The sequence below is a fragment of the Adiantum capillus-veneris genome, chromosome 13 (genome assembly GCF_014529385.1).
Source record: "Adiantum capillus-veneris isolate H3 chromosome 13, ASM1452938v2, whole genome shotgun sequence".
Classification (NCBI taxonomy): domain Eukaryota; kingdom Viridiplantae; phylum Streptophyta; class Polypodiopsida; order Polypodiales; family Pteridaceae; genus Adiantum; species Adiantum capillus-veneris.
The window spans coordinates 16782652-16791519 of record NC_140943.1 but is presented as its reverse complement, the minus strand read 5'-3'; positions in this window follow the sequence as shown (position 1 = coordinate 16791519).

Sequence of the window (8868 nt, the reverse complement as noted above, 5' to 3'; positions counted from 1 at the left end):
GCTAGAGGCACATACGGTCGAGGCCCCATATTAGGTACTACAACACTAGGTAGTGGCACTGCGCTAACCGTAGATGTCATCGGTACATTCTCTGTTAGGCTTATCCCTGGAGTGAGCACTATGTTTTCCTTGATAGAGGGTTGAGCCAAGTTAGGGAAGCTAAAGTTTGCATTTGCATCAGGTTTCGAGCGAGTAGCTCTACCTAATGTTTCCATGAAACGGCTAAACATACTAGTACTAGGCTGTGGAGCTTCGGGAGGTGCATGGCCTTCTCTCTCAGTGTTTTGGGTAGGGTATGCTTCCATGATTTCTGAGTCGGAGGAGGAATCACTAGCGGCTATTTTAGGGTCTTGGGTGGTGCTACCTTGTGTCCCCGCTGAGGGTCTAGAGCTTATCGTGGATGGGTAATGGGTGTCCGTATGAACAGAGGCACTACCAATGTGATCGTGCTCTAACACTCGTCCAGAGCGTAAGTGCATGTGCTTTTGATACCCTAAGGTGTCAAAAAGCTGCTCTAGGAGGCCTTGTGACTAGTTTTTAGCGTGTTTTTTGTTTGTTTTTTTGCTAGATTTTTTAGAGCGTGTCGTGGAATGGGCCGTGTGATAGCTCGAAATGAGCGTATCAGTCAGAGGGTCGTGCCGTGCTTTACAGCCCTCCGTTTGGTCACTCTATGCCCTCGGAATCTCTAAAACTGTCAATTTCCAGTAGGGAACTAGGCCCAAACTAGAAAGTCTAAGGGTGCAAGTGGGAGGAGAAAGGAGGAGAGTGGAGGACTTGTCCCACATGCTCTCATTCTCTCTTGAGGGAGTAGGGTATATATATAAGAGTGAATTTAGTATATATCATAAGACTGAGGACTGAGGCCTGAGCTTGGGCTTGGGCTTGGGCTTGGGCTTGGGAAAATGATCCCGATCTATCTTTTATACAAACCAACCCGTCCGTTTTAAGAGTCACGTTATTTAGCCGCCCGCTCGCTCGCGTTTTTGTTTTCCGATGTTTTTTTTTTTTTTTTTATAAGAAATTTTTTTTTTGGGAGAAAAAATATTTTATTATTATTATTTTTTTTTTTTGGTGCAAAAAATACAGAAATTGAAAACGCAGATATGCAGAAATTGCAGAAAACGCAGATATGCAGAAATTTCAAAAAACGCAGAAATTGAAAAAAAAACGCAAGAAATGCAGAAATTGCAGAAATTGAAAACGCCGAACTTGAAAATGCAGAAATTGCAGAAATTGAAAAAACGCAGACAATAGCAGAAATTGAAACTTGACAGCAAATGCAGAAAACGCAAAAAACAGAAATCTCCACACACTCCTTCCCTGCCTTTCCTATGATAGAAATTGCACCACAAGGAAGCATAAAGTGCTAACCGAGCTTAGTGTAGGGCATATCCCCGGCAGCGGCGCCAAAAATGTGCGCTCCTTGCCGCACTGTCGAAGCAAGGGACTTGCCAATACACCGTGTGCGAGCCACAAACGGCTCCAAGCACACAACAAGCCTAAACTATCAAGCTCAAGGAAACAAAGGGTGTGTCACTCACCGCTCTACGCTCGCCTTCGTGGTGGATTCCTCGCCGCGATGAAGAAGAAGGTGCAGTCGTGCCGCGCTCAACCGCTTCGCCGCCGTCGTGCCTTCGTAATGCTCGATCGCACACACACTCTCCCTCTCTCTCTCTCTCACACACACACACACACACAAGGAGATGGAGCAAGAGCACTCTTCAATTGCACAAATGAGAGAATGAGTAAAAATTAGGTTTAGTTGGCTTTTATAGGAGCTCACCCCATTCACACTTGGGCGCCCATGCTTAGCCAACTAATCCCTTGAATGTCCAAGTTAAAGTGCGCCTCTCATCGGCGATCACTCTACCTTTCCCTATTGGACCGACAAGCCCGGTACCTGACTCTACCAAATACATAATACACGTCCATCGTAGGCGATAGGGTGTCCGTGTGCCGTGAGGGTTAACACACACTTAGTGTTATTGTTCTACATCTAATTTCTATACATCAAATATTTGATAATCTTAATTAATCAAAAATTAAGTGTGTAAACTACGAGTGAAAGTTTAGGACTGCATTACTTTTATGCATGAACTTTCTAATCCAATTCTAACTTCCATTTCTATACTTCAACTAAATATATTTTTAGTATTATTCAAAATTCTACTTAATCTAATTGACAATAAAATTGTTGAATGAGAATTTCATCATGTATAATAAGAATAAGATGAGTTTTCTTATGTATTAACTTTCAATTAACTATGCATAAGTTAATAGTGAAGATGTACTAACTAGAGAGAGTAGGTATACTTAGAGAGATTAAAGTAAGATAAAACATACACACACATATTTTCTAAAGTTAATTGAATCTTACTAATCCATTAGAAAGATTAGAGTAAAAGAGAACACACATACATCCTCTTCTAAAGCTAATTGAATCTCACCAATCTATTAGAGAGATTACAGTAAGAGATAGCGCGCACACACACATATCCTTCTTAAAACTAATTGAATCTTACTAATCTATTAGAGAAATTAGAGTAAGAGATAGCACACACACACACACATATCCTTCTTAAAACTAATTGAATCTTACTAATCTATTAGAGAAATTAGAGTAAGAGATAGCACACACACACACACATATACTTCTTAAAACTAATTGAATATTACTAATCTATTAGAGAAATTAGAGTAAAAGATAGCACACACACACACACACACACATATCCTTCTTAAAACTAATTGAATCTTACTAATCTATTAGAGAGATTAGAGTAAGAGATAGCAGACATACATTATTCCTAAAGTTAATTGAATGCTTAATTATTACGCACCTTATTAGTCCACTAGAGTTTTTGGTCTCTTAGTGGTTTGTGGACGCCTTCTCTCTAAGAGAGGTGGCAGCACTTCGTGAGCGCTATAGAATCAATCTCTACATCTAAAGTGTGAGCATGGATGCTCTATTTATAGCAAAAAAGAAAACGTCCAATTTTTTTTTCCAAAAAAAAAATAAAAAAAATAAAAAAGAAATTTCTCCCTCAAAAATCATACCCGCGTTTTTGGTACCCTTGTGGTACCCATCAGCTTGACCACTTTGTCATTATCATCAAAAGATAAGGCCACACAGCCCCCCCTCATTAAGATTAGTCAAGACTAGCCTCTCCTTTGCATGTGACAGTGTGTCCCACTTTGTCCCCTCCTATGTGAGTCCAGGTGAGTCCATGTGCCTTTATTTGTCATCCCTGTGTATTCTTTTGTCTTTATAATTATTTTATTTATTTCCTTAATGATAATTTACTTTACATTTTTAAGTTAAACTTTACAGTCTTATATTAACTTTACAGTAGTAAAAGAAAATTCTACAATCAGTAAATAAGTCTTGCAATAAGTTAGTTAGTGATTCATATAGCTAAACATGTCAGAATTTTGTAGCGTAAATTTTAAATTCTAGGTTTTCTCAACCTACGATTCATAATTTGAACTTGAATATCTTAAATAATGAGTGATGGTTAAAGAAAATTCAACTGCGTAATAGAACTTGTGTGAAATACCTTACAATCTCCCCAACTTAGAATTTGAGATGTCCTCATCTCAAGAATAGTGAAGGATAATCCTTAAGAAGGGATGTCTCATCTTCCCAAAGTAGCCTCTTCTATGGGGAAATCCTTCCATAAGATAAGATGTTCTTTGATGGATCTATTCCTAAGCTTTCTCTCCCGAGTTTCTAGGATAGTATCAGGTTGGAGTTGTAGAACATCTTGAGCAGGTAAAATGATTTGCTCATCATCAAGGACATGGTCAGGGTTATATACATAAGGTTTTAACAGACTTATATGAAATACATCATGCACTTTGAGATGAGAAGGGAGTTTTAGTCCATAAGCTTGATCACTTACAACCTTGATTATTTCGTAAGGTCCACAATATCGGTAGCTAAGTTTCTTATACCTTCCGAGAGACAGATTACTTTTTTTGGGCTTTACTCGTAAGAAAACTTTGTCACCTTCTTTGAAAATCCGATCAGATCTTTTTAAGTCGGCATACTTCTTTTGTTGATCTTGAGCCGCTTGAATATCCCTTCGAATCGCTTTGGTTTGAGCTTCCATTTCTTCAAGCATTTTCTTTGAGGCTTCTACCCTTATAGTGGGGTCAGAAAAATTAAGAGGTGATAAACATTCTTGACCATAAAGAGCATTAAAAGGTGTCATTCCAATACTTCTATGAGTAGAGGAATTGTATGCATACTCTACCAAGGGTAGGTATTAAATCCACTTGCGCGGTTCTCTATTGCAGTAGGCTCTGAGGATGTCTTCAATTACTTGATTAACTCTTTCAGTTTGGCCATCAGTTTGAGGATGATAAGCAGTACTAAAACATAACCAGGTTCCAATAGCTTGAAACAATGATATCCAAAACTTTGAAGTAAACTTGGCATCACGATTGCTGACAATCCGCTTGGGTAAACCATGAATTTTGAAAACCTCCTTCACAAACAGACGAGCAATATCTGAAGCTGTAAAGTTTGTCTTGACTGGGATTAAGTGAGCCACTTTAGTAAGCAAGTCGACTATGACCATGATTGAATCATAGCCAGCTTGAACAGAAGGAAACCCGGTGATAAAGTCCATGCTAATACATTCCCATTTCATTTGGGGAATATCTAAAGGATGTAATTTACCTGGCATCTTTAGTCTTTCTTCCTTAATCCTTTGACAAGACAAACACTGCTTGACATAGCAAAGGACATCACCCTTCATACCTTGCCAATAGTAACTTCTGCAAATTGCATTGATGGTTTTGGCATAACTTGGATGTCCTGAAGTTGGGCCATCATGTGCTTCATATAGGATAGCATTCCTTAGGGTAGAATCCTTAAGTATGCATAGTCGATTCCTATAGTAAATTTTCCCATATTCTAAGGAGTAATGTAGAGGTTTAGGCTGATTTGATGATACCCTCTCTTCACGTAGGATACTAGCAAGCATCTGGTAATCTGCATCTTTAACAGCAGCATCCGAGACCTTGTCTAAAATAGGGTTGTTAGCCATGGAAATTGCCCCCAGAAAAGGTTTACGGCTTAGGGCATCTGCCACAAAATTATCCTTACCTGGTCTAAATTTAATATCAAAATCATATTCGTGCATGAGATCTATCCATCTCCTGTGTCTCATGTTAAGTTTAGGTTGGGTAAAAATCCACTTAAGACTCTTGTGATCTGTTACCAATTGGAATTTGTGTCCCAATAGATAATGTCTCCATAGCTTGAGAGCGTGAATAACTGCTAGCAATTCTAAATCATGTGTAGCATAATTCACTTCATGAATCCTAAGCTTCCGAGAAGTATAAGCTATAGGCCTTCCTTCTTGAGTAAGGACTCCTCCTAATGCAAGGTTACTAGCATCTGTGATCACCTCAAATTCTTGAATGAAGTTTGGAAGTTTTAAGAGAGGTTCTGAAGCAAGATACTCCTTAAGCTGTTTGAAGCAAGATTCATGTTTTTCTTCCCAAAGTATCATAGTTATTTTCTTTAGCAAGTCGGTTAGTGGTGCAGCTTTAAGAGCATAGTCCTTTACAAAGATCCCGTACCACCCTATGATACCTAAGAACCCTCTGACTTCGGTTTGTGAAGTAGTTTGAGGCCATTCCGCAATATCATTGACTTTGTCAAGGTCAACACAGACTCATTCAGGTGAAATGATAAACCCTAAGTAATAGACCTTAGGGGTAAAGAAGGTACATTTGCTTTTCTTTGCATACAGCTTATTTCGGTGTAAAAGCTCTAACACTTTCCTAGCATGTCCTTCATGATCTTCCTCTGATTTGGAATAAATTAAGATATCGTCAAAGAATACTAGGACAAAATCGTCCAAGCATTCTCTAAAGATATCGTGCATCAGACGATTGAAAGTTACAGGAGCATTCGTAAGTCCGAAAGCCATCACTGTAAATTCGTAATGACCATAACGAGTGTTGAAAGCTGTTTTGGAGATATCAGGCTCCTGGATTCGAATTTGATGATAGTCAGATCGAAGATAGATCTTTGTGAATATTTTGGCTCCATGTAATCTGTCCAGCATCTCATCACAATACGAGAAATTGGATATTTATTCTTGATGGTAACCTAATTTAAGCCCCTATAATCTATGCAAAGTCGAAGAGAGCCATCCTTTTTCTTTTGGAAGAGAAAAGGTGCACCCCATGGAGATGTACTAGGTCGGATAAACCCTTGCTCAATCAACTGCTTGAGCTGCTCCTTGAGTTCTATAGCCTCTAGAAGTGACATCTTGTACGGCGCTCTTGAGACTGGTTCACTACCTGGAAAAAATTTGATTTCATGGTCTACCTCCCTAGGTGGTGGTAGTTCAGAAAGTTCAGTGGGGAAAACATCCGAAAATTCTTCTAGCCACATTGGCTCAAGGTTGAAAGAAGATTTTTCTACTTTTTTTAGCTTGACTACAAAAATTTGTTGACCCTTGCGTAACCCTTTCAAAAGACGATTAGCTTTGACCAAATAAGTTTTTGGTCGTCCATTCTGGCCTTGAATAGTGACTTCTTCACCTTGGTTGTCCACAAAAGTAACACTTCCTTGGGCACAATGGATATTGGCATTATGACTGGCTAACCAATCCATTCCAAGAATTCCGTCATAGATTCCTATGGGTAAGGTTCGAAAACTAGAAGAAGTAGAGTATTCTCCCAACTTAAAATCTATTTTTCCTAGTGTACTGAGATAACACCTCCTTTCCATTGGCTAATTCAACTATCATCTTTCTTGCAGGGTGTTGATTAATTCCTAACCTCCTTAAACATTTAGGTGACAAGAAAGAATGAATACTGCCACAATCAATAAGAAGATCAAATTTTTCACCTTGGTTATTTGCAGGTGTTTGAATGATAGCATATTGTTGTCTTGCTCTTGGGTTATCAATTGCAGCATGTAGAGTTGCTCTTTCCTCTTGTTCTTCTCCCAATGTTGGTTCTCCTATGTTAGCATTGACTCTGGCAGCCATTTCGCGCCCTCGACCTCGTCCTCCATTTCTTCCTCCACGATTTATTATTTGGCCTCGTCCTCTAGCTCGATTAGGTGTATTTTTTGCGGAGACTCGCCTAGGACATACATTCCTTAAATGTCCTAGCTCGTTGCATTCATAGCATCTAAGATCTGCATTTTGAGCTCCATTTGCTGAAGCTGCAACTATTGGATGAGTTTGGTGAATTGGGTGAACTTGCCTTTGGTTCCACATCATAGGCCGTCCTCTTCTTCCAGCATTCCTTGTATTTCCATTTCGTACCCTTTGAGAGTTTGACATCTCTTTAGCTAAGGGTTTAGCTAAAGAGCATCTTGCAAATTTACAGGCATCATTTCGTACCCTTTGAGAGTTTGACATCTCTTTAGCTAAGGGTTTAGCTCTTAAAAGAGCATCTTGCAAATTTACAGGCATCATGGCTTCTAGACGTGTATTTAAAGGAGCATTTAGCCCTTGGCAGAAACGGGCTACTTGTTGATTTGCGGTCATTGGCAGAGCATAGCGCCTAAGAGTTACAAATTTGGAGTAGTATTCTTCCACTGTAAGATGAAACTGACGTAAGTTGAAGAATTCATTCATCTTAAGGGATTCGTGTGCAAGTGGAAGATAACGTCCTTTGACAACATACTTAATATCTTCCCAAGTTTGAGTGTTTTGAGCTACTTGATTATCTTTGCAGTGTTGTTTCCACCAAAGCTTGGCATCCCCCGTGAGATGAAACATAGCCAACATTGCTTGGTTATCGGGAGTAGTAGTAGCAGCATCAAAATAATCCTCCATCTCTTCGAGCCACACTTCTGCATCGCACTCAACTAGGGCTCCTTCCCCTTTGAAAGAGGGAAGTTTAGCTTGATTGAGAAGTAGCTTTTTATGTTGAAGAGATGTGTACACCGCACTCTATTCAATATAGATTAAGTGAAACTTTATTGGATACTCTAACTTTAATCCACTTTAAGGCAAGACTTGATCAGACAATAATACAAACAAAAGATAATATTAATCCAAAATTTATTTATATACACATTATTTGCTACCAAGGTTGGTAGTCTTTAGGTACAAGGATTGTAATGTCTCTATATTTTGAGTTTAGTGACTACAAAAGGATAGGCTAAAGGATCAAAATAATAAGTTTCTTTTAACCCTTGAAAGCTACGAGATACACATATGGGTCGAATCCTACCACCATGGATAACTTTTGTAACTTGGTTATAGACCCATTGAGTCTGAGATATCTTTTCTCCTCCCAAGGTAATGGTAGCATCCGGATTCTTAGTACCAATGAAAAGATAAACTTCGATGACTTTTAACTCCTCTGCCCATCGAATTTTCTTGAGGTTGGTATCCATGCACCATATCTTGTCAGCATCGATGGTATAGATTCCTCCAGATGCACTCCAGTTGATGCCCCATCCTCTATGCACCCTTGGGATAGGTGGTGCAAACGCCCTATCCAAAATCATCATCACCCTTTTTTGAAACTGATAATTTGGTGATTGTTGGCATGCATTTTCAAACATGATGGTGAATACCTGGAATTTCTGGTAGGCTGAATGAACATTTTCCTGTACCAGGAAAGTTCAGTCTTCAATACCATATAAAAACTCAAAACAATTTTTCTAGGTTCTTCTATTACTTCAAACATTCGCATCCTTCAACATCCAAACATCAATCTAAAAATCTCCCTAAGCTTTAACCTAGGCTCTGATACCAGTCTGAGGTCCCTGCCCCTTTTTGAGAGGAGCGGAGTACCTTTGATAGGTCTCCAATCCTGAAAAAGAAAAACCAACAGACATTGCCTTAGCTACTACGTAGCCACGGACATAAATCGTTAGTG